This window comes from Perissodus microlepis, chromosome 23 (genome assembly GCF_051167445.1).
Source record: "Perissodus microlepis isolate ML-2025 ecotype Zambia chromosome 23, ASM5116744v1, whole genome shotgun sequence".
Lineage (NCBI taxonomy): Eukaryota > Metazoa > Chordata > Actinopteri > Cichliformes > Cichlidae > Perissodus > Perissodus microlepis.
This window is the reverse complement of record NC_140482.1, coordinates 26,858,586-26,882,078: the sequence shown is the minus strand read 5'-3', so window position 1 is coordinate 26,882,078 and position 23,493 is coordinate 26,858,586.

Below are 23,493 nucleotides of genomic sequence, written 5' to 3'. Positions count from 1 at the left end.
TTATACAAAATGTTCCAACTGGACATAGTTTTGCACAGCTGGGTAAGATTCTGCAAATCATACTGTCAAGCAGAATAAAAGTAAAACTATGAAGTCCACTGAGCTTTATTTACAACTTCACAATGCACAACAAGATTCCACAGTCCTCTGCTTGACTGAATAAAAACCTAAAGGAGCTAGACGGAAGTCATTTTGAGTTAATAACATACCATTTGGAAATGACCACACTTCTAGTAAAGGTCCCTGAGAGCATAAGGAAAAAGATTTGTGGTCAGAACTCCATGATGAAGACCAAACACTTGTGGGCAATATGAAATCTGCTGTGATTTTCACTCTTGTTTGCAACCCAGTTTGACAAAACCTGCGAGGTTCTGGCAGGAAGAAGAGAGAAGAAGGTGATGAATGTTTTGGAACATCACCAAAGACCTAAAGACATAACTGTTGTCACAGAAACCTGCAAAAAGTACTCGAGGGATAATTAATTTTGCAAATGAAAGGTTTCATTTTGTGTTAAAAAACAAACAAACAGTCTCTTGTTTCTTTTCTTTTAAAAAAAATATTGTTTACTTTTGTGTGCTTTTGCATGCTCAATCTGCCTGTCAGGAACACATGAATTTCCCCAATGAGGGACAAAGGATATTTCGATTTATTCTATATTTATGACCTAAAGTTTGACTGGATCTAAATGAAGGAGCCAGGCTGTCCTCACTAGTACAAAGCCTGCTGTACACCTTACAAGTGAAGAAGAGAGTATCCCGTAAAATATTTCTGCTTTAGCTGTATTAGATTATTTATGTAATATTTGTTTCTGACAAAGAAAAAAAGTTTATTCCTTTTATAAGTGGACACAAAAGTGGTTTCTAGATAAAAGCTCTCAGGACTCTACTTCATTATTGTTTCAGCACTCATCTGGGAGAGGGACTGTGAAGAGGTGCTGAAAGGAGGAAAAATCAGCAGGAAAACAGAGAGAGAGAAAAGACAGCAACAACTGTGTGTGCAAAAACACATGCACACACACACTTTGAAAAGTGTCTGGCATCTTCACCTTAAAACGTTTTTATATACGGTACGGTTTTAGTGACGCTGCATTGTGGCTGTTATTTTTGTTTTTTGTTATTTGGGTACGGTACGGTCTCTCTATCTGTCAGATACTGAAGGAAGGGGGGGAAAAAAGCTGGCTAGGGCCCATCAAACATTTGTGCCTAGGAATCTCTAAATGATCCGGGCATGTTCATGGTCCATTGCCTTGTGCAGGAGGACACTGAAGACATTAAAGACAAAACTGTGAAAATCACATCAATCTACCCTGAACAAGACTTCAGTTAAAATGCACTGCAAAGATAGTTAGAAGGTTTAATAATAGAAAATCTAATAGTGTGTTTGTCAGTATAAAATATTTAAATCAACTTTACCCCCATCAGGTGCAACAATAAAAGTCAGCAGGGTGCTTTTGTGTGCAAGAAATGTCCTCCTGCGTCGTTTATCTGACATTGAAAGGTAAAAAGAAAGACCTCCAAGTCAAATACTTGCCTGCTCTAGTGCCTATAAACAAACATAAGCAGGTGAGAGGGAAGTACGCTTGACCTAACGCATCATCCAAGCTAACAACACGTGTCTGTTAATACTAGTATTACCAGCACCTATACACATTTACAACACACATAAGATAAGATAAAACTTTATTAATCCCTCGGGTGGGTTCCTCTGGGAAATTCTGTTTCCAAAAGCACAGCACCGACAGAAGTTACAGTTACAGAATATATATATATATATATATATATATATATATATATATATATATATATATATATATACACACACACATATATAAATACAGAGACATATATAAATAAAATATACGAAGGGGATAAATAGAATAAATAGGAATAAAAATAAAAATACAAGTGAATTGCACATTTCAAGTATTGAGGTCTATTGCACCATTGACTATTAACAAAAGTATTGCACAAAAGGTATTGCACAGTGAGGTGAAGAGGCACTACAGCTTAGTTGTTCCCCCCTCCTTTGTCCTCCTGTTTCCCCTCCCTCTCCCCTCCAGAGAGGAGTTAAATAGTTTGATGGCGTGCGGGACAAAGGAGTTTTTAAGTCTGTTAGTTCTTGTCTTGGGGAGAAGCAACCTGTCACTGAACAGACTCTTCTGGTTGTTTATGGCCGTGTGCAGAGGATGCCCAGCATTGTTCATAATGTCCAGCAGTTTTTTTAGTGTCCTTTTCTCTGCCACTGTCACCAGAGTGTCCAGCTTCAGGCCGACCACAGAGCCAGCCTTCCTGATCAGTTTCTCCAGCCTGGATGAGTGCTTCTTTGCTGTGCTGCTCCCCCAGCACACCACAGCATAGAAAAGTACTCCAGCAACCACTGACTGGTAAAACATCCTCAGGAGCTTCCTGCAGATGTTAAAAGACCTCAGCCTCCTGAGGAAGTACAGTCGGCTTTGGGCTTTTTTATACAGGTGCTCTGTGTTGCATGACCAGTCCAGTTTGTTGTCCACCCACAGCCCGAGGTACTTGTACTTGTTGACCACCTCCACCTCCTCCCCCTCTATCTGAACCGGCAGTGGACCTTCTCTGGACCTCCCGAAGTCCACAACCAGTTCCTTAGTCTTTGAGGTGTTGAGTTGCAGGTGGTTTGTGTGACTCCATGCAACAAAGTTCCTCACCAGACTTCTGTACTCCTCTTCCTGATCATCCCAGATACACCCCATGATGGCTGTGTCGTCTGCAAACTTCTGAATGTGGCATAATTCAGAGTTGTAGCAGAAGTCAGAGGTGTACAGGGTGAAGAGAAGAGGGGACAGCACAGTTCCCTGTGGTGCTCCTGTGCTGCTGACCAGTGTCAGACGTGATGTCCTTCAGCCTGACGTACTGTGGTCTGTCGGTGAGATAGTCGGAGATCCAAGCCACCAGGCAGGGGTCCACCTCCATCCTGTTCAGTTTTTCCTGAAGCATACAGGGCCGGATGGTATTAAAGGCACTGGAAAAGTCAAGAAACAGGATCCTGACCGTGCCTTTTCCCCCATCCAGGTGTGAGTGGGCTCTATGCAGGAGGTACAGGATGGCATCCTCCACTCCGACATCCGCCTTGTATGCAAACTGTAGTGGGTCCTGGGCATGTTGTACCTGTGGTCGGAGGAGGTTGAGGAAGAGCCGCTCTAGAGTCTTCATAAGATGTGACGTCAGTGCCACCGGTCGGAAGTCATTCAGCTCATTGGGCCGGTTCCTTTTGGGGACCGGGACGATGCAGGATGTCTTCCATAGGGCGGGCACTCTCCCCAGTCGCAGACTGAGATTGAAGACTCGTTGTAGCGGCTCCCCAAGTTCAGCGGCACACGCCTTTAGCATCCTAGGACACACCTTGTCTGGGCCTGCTGCCTTTCTGGGGCGAAGCTTCCTCAGTTGTCTCCTGACCTGATCCACTGTGACACTGGGAGATGTTTGGGAGGAGGGGGGGGGGAAAGAAGATGTCTTGCTGCTGAGACATGTATAGATTCACAGCATTTAGTAGATACGTGCCTAATGATGGCAATAATGAACTAAAAATTCACAATAAGAAACATCAGGATGGATAAAAATATAAATAGTGTTGGTAAAAATTGTATTGTAGAAGAAGGGAGAGGCCAAATTTATAGGGGTGCAAAAGAAGAAAGGGACTGAGAATGAGAACAACTACTACTACTAAGAGTCAGTTATATCAGGGACAGTTTGGGGTTTAGAACAGATTTTGCATAATTAGAATATAACATATACATAAAATAATACACAATCACATATACAGGAATTTACATTATGAGTTATTAGTTATTTTTGGTACTCACTAGGGTCACAGTGTACTGACTGTAACAAAAGAAGGAAAGTAAAAAGGTGCGAGGGTTATGTTACTAGTCTATAAACCAGCACTCATCAGTTCCGAATAAATTTTCAGGTGAGAGGAGAATAGGTTATGGGAAGTAACACTTTCAAACAAGCCAGAAAGAGTTCTTGCACTGACTAGATGATTAGGAGGCGGGTGTGTCCAGTAACCAAATGTAACATTCATCAGTTCACCAGCAGCAGCAAAAAGGAAAAAGCAGAGAAGAGGAAGGAGAACAGGCTCTCTGCTGCACTTCAAAAAGCTGTGGTCGATGTTTTCAAGTTTCCATTAATGCTGCAGACCCTTTCCTGCCTGTCTGAAAGCTGAAAGATATTGTAAAAGGAAGAAAGAAACCAGTATCTATTAAGGGGATAGGGTTGTGGAGGTGAAGACTGCGAACAACATGGAGTTTTACAATTGTGGCGAAAAAAAAAATAAAAAACCTTTGGCATGACTTTTGATTACACTTTCAATTTACCAATATCCAGTTTTAAAATGTACCAGATATTTTCTAACCATATATTTGATAGTTTCTTCATGGGGATAAACTAAGTCAAGTAATGCTGGGCAGACACTGTGCGATTTTTTCAGTCGCGCGATTCAGCTCCTGCTCAAACTGTACGGTTGACTCGCAGGAGTTAGAAGTTCATAGGTCACGATGCAGGGTCTCACACTATACGACCCGATGCTCACACTGTGCGTCCATAAAATGAAGGTTATAACAGAAATTCTGTCGCTCGCTCTCCCTCTCCGTCTTTCACTCACACCACCACCACCAACTTTGCTAAATTGCTAATGAAAAGCATTGATCAGGCAGCTGTGATTGAGCAGCAGTGTAAATCCAACTATTTTCACGGTTGTTGTGGTCGTGATAATTTTGTGAGGCCACATCGAAAAGGCTCGGATGAGCTTTCCAAAGTTCTACAAGTTGTGCCTCCATCGCTTGTGTCCAGATCACACGCTGCACTGCCGTGCTGCGCCGTCTTTTTCGCTGACAGCCTCACGACGGTCGCGAGGATTTCAAACAGGTTTGAAATCCTGTTAATCGCGTCTCGTTACCCCACGTATGCTACACGATGCACGATGCACGATGAAGGCCAAAATCGGGCCGATCGCCGAAACGGTCGCACGACTCAAAAATCGGCTCAAAATGGGCCAAAAATCGCACAGTGTAAGCCCAGCATAAGGCATCTCACATTTCTATAAATACCTTCACTAATTTATACAGTGACTTGTTAAAAAACTGAGGCCAGTTCTTAAAGTTGTTTCATTTTACTTTAGAACCCAAATAATGGGCAAAAAAATACAGAATAGATAAAGAGACCGTTACATTTCTACATGTCTTCATGTAGAAATACTTCACTTGTTGATCAAACATGGGGCTTAGTTCCCAATTATTCTCAAAAGGAAAAAAACAAAACAAAACATTGAAGACAGAGAAAATAAGATGCAGAAAAAAATAAACACCACAACAAAAGAAAAAAAAAGTTTCAAAGTTTCAAAAATACAAAAAGAACCATTATCATTAAATATAAATAAATATTTCTGCTAGAAAAGGAATTTATGAGTAGCAATTAAAACCAGGCATTATGTGCTCATACTAATGAAACAGGTGCTGCATGGATTTTTATTTTCATTTTTTTTGTATAAACCCAGGACCTGTGCTCCAATTTTGTGGTTCCTTTATTACCAGTTTATTACCATTGTATATTACTGTACAAGATTATTATTCAACAGCCTCACGATTTGTTCAAGACACATCCTGAGGTCACACACATTACTATCTGGCCTGGTTAAAGCCCCAGAGGCCACACAGTAATCTTAAGTGTAAGACCCTGCATCCTACAAGACCTACAAAGATGTGTCTGGTCAGAAATGCAATCGGAAGCATGCTTGCATTTTTTCTGACATACAGAGCATTGTGCGTGAGTTTGTACCCGAGTCGGACGTTCAGTGGTGAGATGTGAGATCTACAGTAATACTACAGTGTGTCTAGTTTTCACTTTTTTTTTGGCTAGACCAGTGTAATCACCACCTGCCCTTCTAGTTATAGATTTGACTGCCTGCACTTTTAAACACAGTACATGTTGTTGAGAGTTACAAGTGATGTGAACATGTCACTATTTTAAAAGTGACAAATTTCAGTGAACTTGATAGTGCTTTTTGCTTTTTACAGGTGCAGTCTCAGGTAGGGGTGGGCGATATATTGAATATACTCGATGTATTGTGGGTTGTTCCACGTATGATGGTTAAAATGGCTTTATCATAACCATCGAGTTTAAATTGCCATGGCAATATTAAGGTGTCTGCATGTAACAAAGTGACCCCCCCCCAACATGCTGCCAATGCATCATTAACCCCCCTCTCCCAACCAGAAATCTTTTTACCTGCCACACTGCACTGAGCATGCATGTTTTTATACTACCAGTCAGGGAAAACGGGAGTTCGAGACAAACGGGGGAATGAGACTCGCTGTCATTTAAATTTCACAAGGAGGATGTCGAACAAAACGCAGTAATTTGCAAAACATGCCGTAAAACTATTGACGCAAAAGGTAGCAGTACCACGACTTTATACCACCAGCTGAAAACTCATCCACTGGAAAATTAAGACCTTTAAACTCCACATGTCAACATCTCCCCACACATCAAAGAAAACATAAATTAACCAGCTGCGTTAACTGTGACTGTTTTTGGTCAGTGGTTTTTATAGTCACTTGCCATGATCTTTTGTTTGTTAATGGTCTAGTGTTGACCACAGAAAGAGACTTACTGTCACAGTATTGTCATTTGTAAAAAGCCTGTGTACAACTGATGGTTAAAAATATGGTTATAATCACACATTTAAATTCATTCAGATTTTTTTGTATGTAAAGTAGAAAAAATATTGAATAGTTGATTTGAATGATTATATCAGGGCAATTTTAGGCTCTATATGGATAAAGGTAACACTTGTTTTTGGAGGTCATTTAAAGTGATTGACTCTGCAAAAAGTTGGTGACCTCTGCACACTATGCACCTCAGCATCTGCTAACCCCACTCTGTGATTTTACGTTCTGAGAGTGAACAATTATTTTACAAATGCTTGTAGAATCAGTCTGTATGCCCAGGTGCTTGATTTTATACACCTGTGCCCATGGAATTGACTGGAACACCTGAATTTAGTGATTTGGATGGGTGAGCGAATACTTTTGGCAATATAGAGTATGAAGTTCATTCAAGCAATAACAAACAAAATTATCAGTTCTATTCTGTGTTTTAACAGAAAATCTCATAATTATAAACTTAAATACCTTTCCCTCTAGATACATGTCAACCCAAGGCAAGACTCAAGGAATAAAAAGGTTACACAGTCCACCAGTTTGAACATGACATACTATTTTGCTTGCTATTACAATTGTGCATATGGGAGTAGTGGAATAATTTCAACAACGAGAAAGTGGTATTCAGATAATGCATACAATACCAGCCCATTAGCTGCAAGAGTAAGAAAATGGGAGAATAAACAATTAGAATAATTGCATTTTCTAGTCTGTACTTACAACAAGTGTTACGACGACATCCCAAGTGTGAGGCTAAACTCATTAGCAAACACTAAGAGAGGGAAAAAAACAACAGAAAACGGGGAGGAAAGAAGGCATAAATATGCCAATGATAGTTCCATGAACTGTTTTGAATTGGAGTGAAGAAATCTGAAAGCAATCAAAATGAGCCTTTCTGTAAAATAGTGATATTTTTGAAATTGTTATTTTTTAATGTTCTTAATTTTGGAAAGTACCTGATGTGTTTTCATGATATCTCTGTGTCACAGCAATTATCACAAGCTATTTTGGTGTCCTTTCTAACGTTTTGAACATGACTCTGTTTTGCTTTGAGCTGTGTCTAAAAGTGGAGATGAGCCACACTGCCCCACCGTACAGCTTCTGAATACAAATTAGAAGCCACCTTTCTGCTTCATTGGCTGCAATAACACCTCCACCCACCCTCTTATAAACACACATGCACATTTGCAGAATGGATTCTCTGATAATTAACTTTGGCCACATCTCCATGCCCTGTACACACAGAGACATGGACTCACCTGATTCTGATTCCAAAGGGAATCTATGGTGGTGATCAATGATGAGCCTTCCTCTGATATTCTCCTTTGGTCACTCGCTATTACAGTTTACCAAATCCTTATTTAATATGTGCAAGATGCATGTACACACAAACACAATTTTCTTATTTTACATGTACTACCACCCACTAATACACACACCTTACATCCTTACACAGATATTCTTGCCCAAGTAAAAAATAGCTGTGGGTGTTTGGTTTTCCATCATTTTAGGTGATATTAACATGATTTAAATTCATTTTCTTCTGGCCATAATTCTAGCTGGAACCATTATTTGTCTAAATCTAACCATAAAACACTGTGTTCAACTTAAAATGCAATGATTGGCATTTGCGGGAAATGCTTTTCGTTCCCAGAAGCAAATCAGATCATCACAATGTGACTATACAAACACACCTGCCACAACATGACACGCACTCTCTACTATTAATAAGAGCAGCAGCTGACTTGAGAGCAGAGGGCTAATTTGATTAATTACCTTCATTTGAAAAGGTTTTCTGGAGGTCTGTCATGTAAATGGAGTGTAGCAGCAGTCTGTTTTGAGTGGTCAGTATGACTAAAAAAGTACTACGTAAATCACAGGCCATTTTCAATGTCCAATTGATCTTCAATTTTTACTCACTACTTGCCAGGTAGGCTAATCTGCAACACTATGTACTTTTAGAAAAAGTTAAGGTTAAAGATCATAGTCTTTACAAAGTAAATTGCAGCCATGTTGGAAGCCATCCTTCAAAGGAAATGTTTAAATCAGAAAAGCCTTTTGCATTTATTAGAAAGTGGTCAGGAAGAATGGTAGAGAGGGTGGAGGAAGACAGAGCAAAGTGCCTCTGGTCAGACTCGAACTGCTGCATTTCAGCCTTGTGGCACTAATTTGGCACCCAAAGTTTCTGATTTTTATAGACTGGCATCCATCACATTTCATAATCCCTACTATAAATATAGAGCATGTTAAGTGTTGCTTCAAGTCATACTTATGTAAAAAGTATTCAAGCTACATAGGGGCCATGGGGAAAAATAGTTAGTGCTTTGTGAACAGTGGCTCAGAGATAAGGTGCTGGATGGAAGCCACAGGAATTATATTTCTGCCGTATCATCTGAGTCAGGTCATCTTAGTGCAGGTCTGTGTGACGCTAAGCTCTGGGCTTATATCATCATTAGTCTACTGGACACTGGAGAGGCACTGAAGGGGATTATCACAGAATGAATGCAGGATGCAACTGTGAGCGGTTAGTATAAACACGTATGGAAATCCACGTTGTGTTTTCAAAGGAGATGGAGTAAGAGTTGGATTTATATGCACAGAATGTGCTATACTGTTTCCATCCATGACAGTCATAGGTTGGTTAAGTGTCAGTTGATAACTTAAAATAGGCAAAAGAACCTCAAAGTGAATGTCACAAAATATTGTCGTTTGCTAACTGCAATAGCTGCATCTTCTATTTACTGGATAAAGACTAGAAAGATCATATTTTTTCCATGTTAGTTATGTTTATTGGCACCCTGTTAAATCTAGAATCAAATTTTAAACCCCTCTCTTAACATACAAGGTTTTGAATAATCAGACCCCTCTTATCTTGAAGACTTTGTAACATATCATCCCAGTACAGCACTTCACTCTCAGAATGCAGACTTATTTGTGGTTCCTAGGATATTAAAAAGTAGAACGGGAGGCAGAGTTTCAACATTCACGCTCATCTTCTGTGGAACCAGCTCTCAGTTTGGAGACAGACACACTCTATGCTTTTAAGATTAAGGCTTAAAACTTTACTTTTTTGATAAGTGATCAGGTGCTGGATCAGGTGACTTTCCTTCCTTAGTTATGCTGCATTAGGCCTAGGCTGGTGGGGACTTCCCATGACACAATTAGCATTTCTTTGTCACTCACCTCCTTTCAGTCTATACATTTATGCACCACTTTGCATTTAGTGCTTTGAGGCAACTGTTTTTGTGATTTGCTATATAAATAAAGCTAAACTGAATTGTAAGTGTGCTTGTGAGCACTAATAGTTGTGTCTTTCTGACTTCTGACAGATTACATCGAGGCCTGAGAGCTCTAAGCTGTGTCTTTAATATAACTGTTGTGAACATTGCTGCCATATTACTTTTAGAAACATTAAGAGAGTTGCTTAAAGTTTTAAGATTGGTGTAACTTGTTTCATCCCCTCTTTTCCAGCCTGTATCTGGACTCCAGCTCTCAAAAATCCAGGAACTGCCAAAGAAGCGTGGGTGTTTTTGGACTCCTTTTATGGTAAAGTTCCTTGAAGGGGATGTGCCATGTGTAGTATAAAGGAGGGGGTCGAGTTTGATGAGGTTAAAGAATCTAATAATTTCAAACATTTAAAAAGTTGGGGAATTTTCTAAATATATTTGTGTTGATGTTGTCACTGTTAACTTATTATCATTATATTTAAATGGCTGATTGAGGATTGTCATTAACTTATTTAATCCTTAATATTTAATTGTTATTTCAAGGAGTGGGCTGAGCCACTGGCTATTTAGTCAGGGGTTGCAGCTCCTCCTAGAACTACTATATGCCAAGTCATGATAGAAAAACAGAAACAGTTTATTTCTGCCCCCACCACTCTGATAACCATCACAGTACCCATCAATATTCATGTTCACATTATTATATCACTTCTAAACTTCAGCCCCTCCACGTTGACCCACAAAACTACATTCAGTGTGGAGTTTTGCATCTTCAGAAGTTATACCGCAACCCTTGCAGTATAAGATTTTACTCATCTCTGTTCAGGTCTATTTGTAGTCCATATGCACGAGTGTCTAACAGTCAAAGCCTCCATTGAATTTTATGTTTTCAGAGGTGCACTGAAATAAGTAAAATCCTTTTAGGAGATAATATTCACATAAAAGTCCATTGGCATTTCAAATAAAGCAGATTTTGGGCATTTTGTCACTAACAGACAGTTGTCTCAGCCATATATTGTATATTAAATAAAGTTAATTTCAGATTTATCTGAGCTTTCTGAACTGCACTTTTGAGCTCCCCTTTGCTCTCAGAATGCATCTAGAAAGCAGCAAGTCTGATTACATAATGAGGTGCTGCCTTACTAAATCAGACACTAATTACACACAGATTGTGAGTGCACATTTAATAAAATCTGCAGTGCAAATTGCTGGCATACTCATGCTGCACATAAATCAAGCCAAGAGAAAGGTAAAAATCAAAAAGGTAAATGTACATTTCAGAGTTCAGTGTCTTCTTTGGAAAAGTTCAAATTAAGTAACTATATTAAAAGTTGTTTTAAAGTTTACATTGCAGGATACTGTGATTAACACAGTTTTTGAAGTTGCTACTGATTAAGTTATGTGTTTAGTAAGAACCCAAAAGTTTACAAGTGATTTCGAACAACACGTTCACCTGTTTTTCAAGTGTTTACCCACAGGAATAATAGCTGTGTCTATGTGTGCTGCTACACCAATACACAGAATCCAAATTCAGATACTCTCCAGTAATCAAGCCTTTCTGCAGATGATTGTTAAATAAAAATGAACTGAAATGTTTCGTTGCACTGCAGTCATGTAAAGTAAAATAAAATTTTTAAAAATGAAAACACTCAAAAACGTGTTTCAGACGAGAGTTAAAAGCACAGTAACTTTACATTTTTATTTACATTTACAATTAAAGCAATCAAGCTACTCTACCAGTCAAAAGTTTGGAAACACCTCATTTAATGTTTTTTTTTCTTTATTTGTACTACTTGTACTCTAGTACTCTTAGTAGATACATACTCAAGACACCAGATATATAAAGCAAGATATATGGAATCATGTAGCAAAGAACAAATTGTTAATAAACTCTAAATATGTATTTTATTTTAGATTCCTATAAGTAGCCACCCTTTGCTTTGTTGACAGCTCGGCAAACCCTTGGCCTTCTCTCTATGAGCTTCATGATGTAGTGACCTCAAATGGTTTTCACCTCACAGCTGTGCCTTGTCAGGGTTTATTTGTGGAATTTCTTGCCTTCTTAATGGGGTTGGGACCATCAGTTGTGTTGTGCAGAAATCAGGTTGATACACAGCTGACAGCCCTGTTTGACAATGGTTAGAATTCATGTTATGGCATGAACCAATCAGCTGAGTAAAGAGAAACAACAGCCCATCATTACTTTAAGAATTGAAGGTCTGGTGGTCTCTGGATGTCTGGAGCCTGGATCTCCTCCATACCTGCTTCATGCCCTGGAGGACGGGGCTATGGCTCCCCACACCCTCTAGCAGATCATTACATGAAGGAACCTTTTAATACAAGCACGCTCATGCACACAGATGTACAAACAGGTGCTCACAGACACAAACTACACCCTTTTTAGCTCCTACCTCAAAGCAGACTGTGCGCTGTCGATCCAACGTGCGGCACAATAATATTTAGTATTTACTGTTATATTCATATAGATCATCGCGATGATGTTGTTTATTATATTGCTCCCTTTTTTTTCTTGTTTTCTCTTTTTTATTTCTTAACAGGTGATCCAGATGATTGAAATATGTATTTTTTGTCTGTCTGTTTGTTTTGTTGTTTTTTGTTTTTTCCCTCTTTATCACCGTTCCTCTTCCCCATTGTTTTTCTTTCCCCCAGTCATGTCTGTCCTGTGTGTAGCAAGTGAAAATAAACAATAAAAGCAATGGTGAATCAAATAGACCAATACGGCAAGGCCAGGATGATCCATTTGGTAAAGTAAATCCGTTGGGCATCTTTCTTTGCCTTTAGACAATAATTCTGATGGCAAAAGAACCAAACAGGTGAGGAAAAAAAAAAGGAAAAGAAAAGAACTGAACGTTAGTGAATGTCTTTGTGTGGTGCAAAAAAGGTGAACGGATGGTGTCTACATGCATGGTTCCCACCGTGAAGCATGGAGGAGGTGTGAGGGTGCTTTGCTGGCGACACTGTTGCAGATTTATTCAAAATTGAAGGCACACTGAACCAGCATGGCTACCACAGCATCATGCACCGACATGCCATCCCATCCGGTTTGTGTTTAGTTGGACCATCATTTATTTTTCAACACACAATGACCCCAAACACACCTCCAGGCTGTGTGAAGGCCATTTGACCAAGAAGGAAAGTGATGGAGTGCTGTGCCAGATGGCCTGGCCTCCACAGTCACCTGATCTAAACCCAGTCGACATGGTTGAGATGAGATGGACCACAAAGTAAAGGCAAAGTGGTCAACAAGTGCTCAGCATCTCTGCGAACTCTTTCAAGACTGTTGGAAAACCATTTTATGGCGTTATTTTCGTGCCACTATTCTGAGCGCACGTAAAAAAATTGAGCGTGTGTAAAAAAATAAATAAATTGCAGGTGCAAGTGTTGCAATTTAAGGAGAAATTTATTTTGAGTGAAGAAAAGCTAAATTTGAGTGGACAAAATTCATTGCTGCGTGCAAAAAATGTATTTCAGTGTTTGCTATTATCCATACAAACACACAATTGCAGCCCCTCTCCCTCAGTTTTTGCATTTGCGCTTGCTCGCATGTGTTGCTTGCACTCTCAACATTTCTGCCCGTGCGCGTTCAACTCTTTCTGCACACTGTTACATTTGTGCCACAAAACCAACCAATCACAGCCTTGGATGCAAAAAAATTCTGATTGGCTGTTCTGGTCTCCAATCAGCTCGAAATGAAGAAATGCAATATCCCAGAATGCCTTTCGTCCAAAACTCACAAGTCACCATCGGCCCACCAGGCAAATGCCCGGTATGCCCAATGTCCAGTCCAGCTATGCGGTCAGCAGGTGGTAACAGGCATCTCTGAAAACGTTAGAGCACTTTTGCTAATATGTGATGTCTTGATGAATCGAGCAGATATTAGAAGTTTACACAGCAACATTCTAGCCTGAAAATAAGTTTATTTTGTGATCCAGAAAGAGTAACATTTCAAACTCCACCACTCTGCGTTCCTCCGCCACTGCCTCGTTTGAGTTTTGGATGAAATGCATTCTGGGATATTTGCCTGGGTTTAGCTACAGCAGCTAGCGAGCTGATTGAAGACCAAAACAGCCAATCAGAATTTTTTGCATCCAAGTCTGTGATTTGGTTGGTTTTGTGGCACAAATATAATGGCGCACAGAAAGAGTTGAACGCGCAGGGGCAGAAATATTGAGAGCGCAAGCAACACATGCGAGCAGGTCCGCAGAGATCTGAGCAAGCGCAAATGCAAAAACTGAGCGAGAGGGGCTGTTATTATGTTTATGGATAATAGCAAACACTAAAATAAATTTTTTGCACGCAGCAATGAATTTTGTTCACTCAAATTTAGCTTTTCTTTGCTCAAAATAAATTTCTCCTCAAAATGTAACACTTGTACTTGCAATTTTTTTCTTTTTACTGTGCTCAAATTTTTTTTTTACATGCGCTCAGAATAATGGCACAAAAATAACGCCATACCATTTCAGGTCATTACCCTCATGAAGCTCATTGAGAGAATACCAAGAGTTTGCAAAGCAGTAATCAAAGCAAAGAGTGGCTATTTGGAAGAATCTATAATATAAAACATGTTTTGAGTTATTTCAGTGAGAATTTACAATGTAAATAGTAATGAAAATAAAGAAAAACACATTAAATAAGAAGGTGTGTCCAAATATAATATTCCTTTGCATGGTTTATCAATTGTCACACAAGGTAGTATTCATATTTGCCAGATTGAAAGTTGTGGATTTATGGAGACATTAAATAATTTATTTATAGACGTGAAGTAACACCTACACTTACATGCGAATAATGGCAGGAAATAAGTAAAGCAGCGGGAAGAAGAGCACAGACCTCAAAGGAAGTGACAGAAATGAGTCAGCTCCGATGACATTTTGTGTGTCAGCCATGAGTCAGCATGCTTGCTCTCTTTTCTTTACAACTAAGACTAACTGGTGGCTCAGAAGGACCAAGAGAGTGAAAGAGACGTTGTCTTGATAACTAATGTACTAATGTAAAAAAAGTAGATAAACTACCATGAGGCACTGCACCACTACAAACATACAGAAACTGCACCTCCATTGTAAACACAGTTTTGGGTTGTTTTTCTTTTCTTTTTTCTTTTCTTTTTTTAAACTTTGATCAAAAATTCATCCAAGAAAAGCAATCACTGGCTAATCTAAAATCACATTACTTCCCACTAAGAAAATACATCATAGTAGTGCATCAGCACTAGTATTAACCAGCCAACCACACAGCATGAAGATCTTAAACTGAGAGCAGCAGGATTTAAGCATTTCCCACAGTTCACTGTAAGCCTAAATGACTGCTTATGGCCATATAATGTATAAATCGCATTGTTTTTAAAGTCATACTGGAACAAAATGCCACACTGTGTCTCTCACAGCATACATATATCCATCTGTTTTTAGCTCAGCTGCCACAAGGAAAGATACAGAAAATCTTTACCATAATATTTGTATTCTTTTTAATTTAAGTTCCTCAGTGTATCATATCTAGATTTTATTGTTTTAATCTTCAGTCTGTTTTTCCAGTTTTCTATGTAATTATATTCCTATTTTAGTGTAATTCTTCACCTTTCCAAGCTATTTTGCCTCAGCATATTGCATTTACTACACTGTCGCTTTCCATGTTTTGGCTGCTATAACACATTCATTTCCACAATTTTCAGAATAAATAAATTTGTCATTTTTATCTTATTTTGGGATTTACTTTTTCTTGGGTGCTGTATATAGATTGCCAGTGCTCAGAAACATGCAGTTTGTCCATCTATCTTTGTTTTTCTTCCTGCGAGAAATGATCCAAGCATTGTTGGCTTGAAAGAAATTGAAAATTAAGAGGCCTGAACTGCAGTTACAAATGATGGAGTGCTTTGCAACACTGAACTATAGGCTGTTCAGTGTGGCACAGTAGTGATGCATGGATTTTGTGTATTTACCTGCTTTGGAGAAGACAGGGGTCAGAACGCTGCGTCATTACAAGTATCCTCTTGCAACACTGTCTGTGTAGTATCACATATTTGGCAGCTTGAAAGTTGCTGTCGATTGCATTTGTCAAATTGCTTCTTCAGAAAGAGCAGGCGCTGTGGCTTGCATGAATTCTTACCTGGTGCATGGAATTTTGAGTATGACTGAATACAAAACGTATCATCTGTTTATGAATGCATTTCTTTTTCCAGATCCATTAGGTATCACATTGAAAAATACAGCTTTCTTCTGCAAAGTGGAGGTGTTAGATCTATATCTATCTTTTTCTTTAAACTAAAAGTATTTCTCAAGTCTCCTTGGCACTTAAAACAGCTTTTGGTGTACTTGTGATCTTTATAAAAATGAATATTGGAAAGGATATCCTGTTGAAAGTGTACTTGGAAAAAATGAAACATGTCTTTGGAGAAATAACAGGTTTGGCAGATATAGTGTCCTTGTCATTCGTACCAGTGGAATGTTAGAAAAAAAAAACCTTATTCCACTTGTATTTGGTCTCTTTCACTTTGTTTTTTCTTTGTTTTCTGTTCATCTGTTTATTAAGGTTAGGCCCATGTATTACGATTTTAAGAATTTTGCCTTTGTACAGCACCACACCAGATTAAAAAACCCCCCATAAAAGTCAAGATAGCATTCAGAATTTCAGCGTTACAGTAACTCAAGCGGTTCAGCAAAAGTATTGCATTTAGGGGTTAGAAATTACAGCCCTTTTTATACAGAGTCCCCACATTTTAGACGCCCAAAAGTGATTTGACAAACTAACATAAGTGTAAAAATATGGAGGGTTTTAACACTTAGAAACTCTGCCAGGCTTTTAATGCAAATAACTTCAGTGGGTGCTTGTTCTGGACTCTCTGATTTCAGATTTGTCTTAATTAACTGAGCATGCTCTACTGGGTTGATCAGGTGACTGATTTGGACATCCCTTTTTTCACCTTGAGGAACTCTTGGGTTGTTTTATAGTATGTTTTGTATTATTATCAATTTGCACCGTGAATCACTGACCTGTAAGATTTGCAGTATTTGGCTGAATCTGAGCAGAGTATAGCCCATAACTTCAGATTTTATTCTGCCATTTCTATCAGCAGGATAAAATCATCAATAAAAACCAGTGATTCAGTTCCACTAGCAGTTCCATAGCATTGCTTTCACCAAGTTTAACAGATGGTGGAATCCCCCACATGGCGGCCAGCAGTCAAATGATTACTGTTGTATGTAAAAGGAAGTCAGTCACCTGGTGAACAGGACTTGTTGCACACCTCACTGGGGTTCCCTAATTTGGCACAGATGGAGAGATCCCAACATACTTTGTTTTAAAATTCCACATATTTGGAAAATGGTTTAAGAAAAGGTAAAAAGCACTATTCTCCTCAGCTCTATGAAGCATCTTTCACCTATTTTTTTTTGGTACTCATTGCCATTGGTCAGTGGGTTTTGGTCAGTGGTTGTTGATCAATGGTCATGAGAATTTGCATAATTAAGATTAACGAACTGACCTCCCAGCCCATTGTTCCTTCAGTGGTGCTAGTTTCAGTCATTATGCAAATGTACTGTTTATAAGATTGGGGAAACCTGCAGTCAGCTGAGACTGAAGTCACTTGGATGAGTGACGAAACGTTTCTCCCACAAAACGCTACGTCCAGACGAACAGAATCAACCTTTGGAGGCCTCCACGTTATGATTGTGATTCAGTTCCACTGCTCTCATCAGCCTCTTTTCCTGCAGCAGTGGGCAGCGGTTAGCTGCTGGCTACAAGCCCAGCAAAAAAAATATCAGACAGAGGATGACTAGCTGATGAGCAGCTGGTGAGGTTTAAGCTGCAAAAACGCCAGATATTTTTTTTTATGAGTTGGTGAAGAAAAGGTTAAAGCTTGCTATATTTCTTAGGCACCCCTTCTTCATCACACCTTTGTGCAGTTTTAATGTTCTCCAATTTCCCTCACCAGTTTCCTATGAGTAGTCACAATTAAGATGGTTAACAACAAACTAAAAACGTGACTATTGGGCATGCAGTTTTTCTAATTTGAAACATATGCCAGATAGTGTGTAGAACATATACTGAATGGGAAAAAAAATTATACAGCCAAGACTAAACAGAAATATGACATCACATTACAACCTATAAACTTAGAAAACATAATTCATTTTTTTCATTCACATTTGTTTAACCAGTGTAGCTTTCTTCATATTTTTCTCTCCCCCCCCCCCCCTCAGTTAGGCTCATCAAACAATTTATAAACGTCTCAACAGACCTTCAACCTTCAACAGATTTTGTTCAAGTAAGTGCATGGTATCACACATGGACAGAAATCTTTTTTTCCTAACAAGATTCTGAAATGATTTCAGTGTCCCAGATTTGAAAACCTCTGTCAGGCACATGGTATTCTGCTGTGAAGAGTAGAGAGGCAGACCTTTAGAAGTGCAGTGCTGATGTTCTTAAATGCATTTTCCTTTTTCTGCCAGGAAATGGGTTGGAGAATGATGTGGAAAAAGCCTTAACCTGAGTATAGAAATGGACAAAAATGGATATTCTCAGCTTTACAGCTCTCCCAGGCTACCTGAAAGCATGTGCATTTCTGTATAGCAGAAAATCTTTTCTGTCTACACAATTCTCGCCTAATCTGATCAATAGTATATTAAGAGGGATAGAATTAGAATTGTGTTTGAAGGAGGTAACCTCACAAGAAAGCATTTCTAAATCTAGTGTAACTGTATTTACACGTTCAAACTGACAAGGAAACATTGCATTACATGGAATATGAAGCTGTTGAAAGCCCTGATATATGGCAAGAAAGAGTGATTTGGCACTGTGACGCAGACATTTTCAGATAAATCAAATAAAACCATCAAGGGAAGAACAGTGATAACACATTACATTTTTCAGCAGTAAAATCAATTTTTATTGCATTGTAAAGAGTACATTTCCTGGTAGGAAGACTCTGCTTTGCTTATCTAATATCATTTTAGCTACGCTGTAATTAGCTTGCTAGCTATGGCAAACACTGTCTCACTTCAGATATTTTCTTTAACACACTTACATGCAGAACACTAAGAAATACAACATAGTGTTATTCAAACAAAAGTCAAACACGAGTTGTGCACTCATCAGTAATTACTATTGCAGCATTTAACTGCAGTGTTTGCTCCCCTAATTTTATGAAGTTCTCAAACCTTTGACCACATATTATTTTTACTAATTTCTCCTGTATTAAAGAAAATAATTGAACATATATATAAACGACAAACAAGAACAAGAATAGAAATCTGCCATTGTTAGCCAGCTAGCATTACTGTCAGCACCTGAGAAGAATTAATGATTTCAGTAGCAGAAAACACAACTAATTAGGCAGATGACAATGTAAAGAAGATCTATGTCTGTTTACTGTGTTCCCAGTTTACATTCTTGTCTTCCTTATTGTGCTTCACCTCTTTCAAAGATGTGTGCGAAGGTGTGAGTAAGGCCGATAATGACTACTCGTCTGCTTCTGTAACGGAGTTAAAAATACATCTGGAAAAACATGCACTTACCTGTTCTTAATTATTATTTTAAGTGTGAATTTTATCATTTTTTTTTTTATTGTATTTTATTTTGAAAACCCAGAAACCGGCTCTCACTCTAGCATTTAGAAGCTGCTAAGGCTTCTGCTCCTCACAGCGCGTTTGTACTGTGAGGTAAGTTCTGTAATGAAAGGCTCTGGAATTTTTACGGTTTCTGGTGTGAATGTTGTTACATAAGTTGTACATGTCGATGTATATAGGTTCATATTGATATTAAAAAGTTTCTGTGTAACCGAAACAAAGGCTGGTTGCTGTTAAACAGTGTTTCTGCCGTATTTATGCTCTTTGGCAGTAAGCTTTTGTTAGCCCCCTAGTGGTTGCTGCGCATAGCAGGAAATGTGTTTGGATTTACTGTTTTTCTGTGCTTTTTGTGATGTTGTTTTACATTGTAGGAGCTACAATTGCTGGTACCATCAGAAGACACCTGTTGAGTGTGTTTTATGTCTTCTGCAGGTACGTGAGCTTGTTAACAGTCATTTTGTCTGTAAAGCACAAGCAAGTGAAAATGTAATGCGCTATTGTTAATTTGTCCACTAGAGGGAAATGTTTAGTCTGTGATACTTCTGTTATCCTGTTATTTTGTTTTATACGATTGTGAAATGTATTTTATTAGTCATAAGATTTCTTTTTGTATACAAATTCAGTGTGACAGACTGTAAAATGGGAGAAATCATTATTTTCCATCTTTTCTTTATTAAAAAGTTAATTGTAAGTCTGTCAAGACAGCGCGCGTTTGTACTGTGAGGGAGCTACAATTGCTGGTACCATCAGAAGACACCTGTTGAGTGTGTTTTATGTCTTCTGCAGGAATAAATCGTGAAAAGCCAACCTTTTTGAGCGTCTGTGATTTTTGAAGACCTGGAAGCGTTACACTTCCACCTATCTTTATTGACAAAACTGTGTTGCCTACTTTAGAACAAGATTTTTCCTTGAATGTGAAAGACTCTTGGGGCTGTGTAATACATTAATTTGAAAAGCCTTTTGCTGTTCACATCTTTGATCAGATACTTAAAATGTTTATTTTATCAAAGCAGCTTCGGGCTGAAATGGTGTGCAAACAGAAATCAATGATGTTCTTACTGAATTGTGAAATGAACCTGACAGGTACATGATAGACCATGTAGTTTGTACAACTCCTTTTGAATATGAAAGACAATAATTTTTGTTCCATCAGGAGCCTAACTATTTTTGATTACTTAATGACTTTATAGTATTTAATGGGTTTGTGAGTTGTATAATGAAGGACTCAAAAGATAACACAATTTCACAATGTTTCATACTCAAAAAAAAAAAAAAAATTTCTTCCAGGGATATATGCAAGAGCTGTCTATGCCAATTTGTACCAAATACGGTGCTAGATCTCAATGGCACTGGACTCCCAAAAATATCATCAGAATCTCAAGTTTGTATTTAAAGAGTCACACCACCTTCATAAATCACTGTAAAACAAAGTCAGTTGTCCCACAGAAGAAAACAAAGAGCACTTTTTATTAATCAAAAAATCAAAGTAAGTTTGATACTGAACACCGAAAGTCCTCTCAGAGTTGTGGACAACCAGGGGTTAAAAATCTGGAACAGCATTTTGGCACCATCAGATAATAAGTAGTTAAATCTAATTAATGTATATTTATTGTTGAATTAGTAAATTTTTTGTGTGGTGCAGCCAGGCGTTGCTTCCAGTGACAGCAGCTTCATGATTTTAAAAAAAGACATCCTATTGCCGGCTTATACCCTCATTGCATCCCTGTGATGCATTCACAGTACAAATATAAATTTATGGTCATGGTAATTCAGCCTCTAGTTCATAGGTGTCAAACTCTGGCCCGCGAGCCAAATTTGGCCCGCAGCCTAATTACATTTGGCCCGCGAAGCCATACCAAATTACTATTAGAGCTGGCCTACTGGTATTATACAGCTAATATATATATTGTTTAGTATTAAGCTTTGCTTGTTCCTTATTCAATTTTTCAGCAAAACTTGTTTGAGTCCATAAGAAGAGATTCATTCTTAAATCTGGAGGAAGATTTTTTTTCCAATAAATATTAATGTTAGCCCGCGACCTTGTTCCAGTTTAGAATTTTGGCCCACTGTGTATTTGAGTTTGACACCCCTGCTCTAGTTAGTACTACAGAAGAAGGGTGTGCATAAACAGACCACCAGTTTTTGTACATTGTCACAAAATGTGTCTCCTAACTTGTGCACAGTTGCTGTATTTTGCATGTGCAGAGAAAGATGCCAGAAAGAAGACAAGAGGAAGATTATTCTCAAAAGTAGGGACTTCTTTGCAAGTGACATTTGCTAAAGTAAGGATGTAATCTTAGTGTGCTGACTTATTTTCATTTTTTGAAAAACTGAATCGGTTTGCATGTTCTCCATGTGTCTGTGTGGGTTTTCTCTGGGTACCCCAGCTTCCTCCCACAGTAAAAAGACATGCAGTCAGAGGGGTTAGGTTAATTGCTGACCGTAATTTCTTTTAAATTTTTTCCCCCCTGTCTGGCACTGTAGCAATCAGAATTGTTGCCTGAAGGCCAAAAAATGTCAAACAAATTTACTTAGAATTAAGGCATTTGCCAACCTTATTAAGATTTTTTATGGTGAGTTATGACAATCACAACGGACAAGACCGGTGGACAGAAAAGAAAAAGAGGAAAGAAAGAGAAGTTGTGGAGAAAGTTAACAGAAGAAAAAGGAGAGAAAAATAGAAAAGAAAAAGGAGAGAGAGAAAAAAAACACTGAAAATGTGCTTCAGAACCTGCTGAAGGAAAAAAAAATATCTACAATGATGGCCCGAAGAGCAGAGGACAGCCCTGGAGGGGGGGTTACCCAGGAGCCACAGTGCAGAGGCCCCAGGGGCCCGTGGCGACAAGTCTGCAGGGTCCACTGGCAACTGGCTATCCCAGAGCAGACCGTGCTCTGCCTGAGACCCAAGGGTCCCCCACCCACCAGCAGGGTCTCAATGAACAGACCCCATTTGGACACTGTTCAGTGTTCCCACCCCCAAGGCCCTATATGTATGTGTCAGGAGTGTGTAAGTAACGAGTGTCTAAGTGGTGGAACAGACAGGTGGCCGTGAAGGGACAGAGGAAGAATACTTCCCCTACACCTCTGATCTGATCTTATGCAGTGCCTTTGGGTGTAGGTGTGTAGACTTGTGATGGAGCAGAGGAGGGAACTACAGAGCTCCCGATGCTCTATACCTCCAAATGGGAAGAACGCTTATCTTCCAACAGGACAACAACCTTAAGCACACTGCTAAGATTACAAAGGAGTGGTTTGGGGACCCCTCTGTGAATGTCCTTGGGTGGCCCAGTCAGAGCCCAGACTTGAACAAAACTGAACCTGATCTCTGGAGAGATCTGAAAATGGCTGTGCACCGACACTCCCCATCCAACCTGGTGGAGCTTGAGAGCTTCTGCAAAGAAGAATGAGATAAACTGCAAAAAACTGAGTGTGCCAAGTTTATAGCATTATACTCCAAAAATCTTGAGGATCTTCTGTATTGAGCAAACCAGTTGTGACTGGTTATGTGCATGTTGTCTTTTTTTATTTTTAATAAATTTGCAAGCAATTTAAAACGTGCTTTTTCATTTTGTCTTAAAAACAAATTTTGTGTGTGGTGTTGTTGTGTGGGCTTTTCTGGTGACACACTCAAAGAGCAGTGATCAGTGATCTGACAGCAAGTTTTTTTCTATTTGACTTTAAATAACTGCGTGCACAAAATCTACATAATTGGATTAGGATGTAAAATGATTTTCAATACTTTGTCTGGGATGCAATTAAAAAGACTTCAATTCTTTATGTTCAACAGAAGGAAAACAAGGCCAAAGATTTGTTTTAGTTATATCGGCTCCTCACTAGGAGAGAGCAACGCTCTATTCAATATGCTATTAAATTGACTGCCTTGTCTGACATTGCAAAGCAATAATTTGCTCTATAATTCACATGCAAACTACTCTGCAATCAGGCAAACTCACATGTCAAACTAGCTGGGCATCCACAAACACATTCAATAATAATTGTA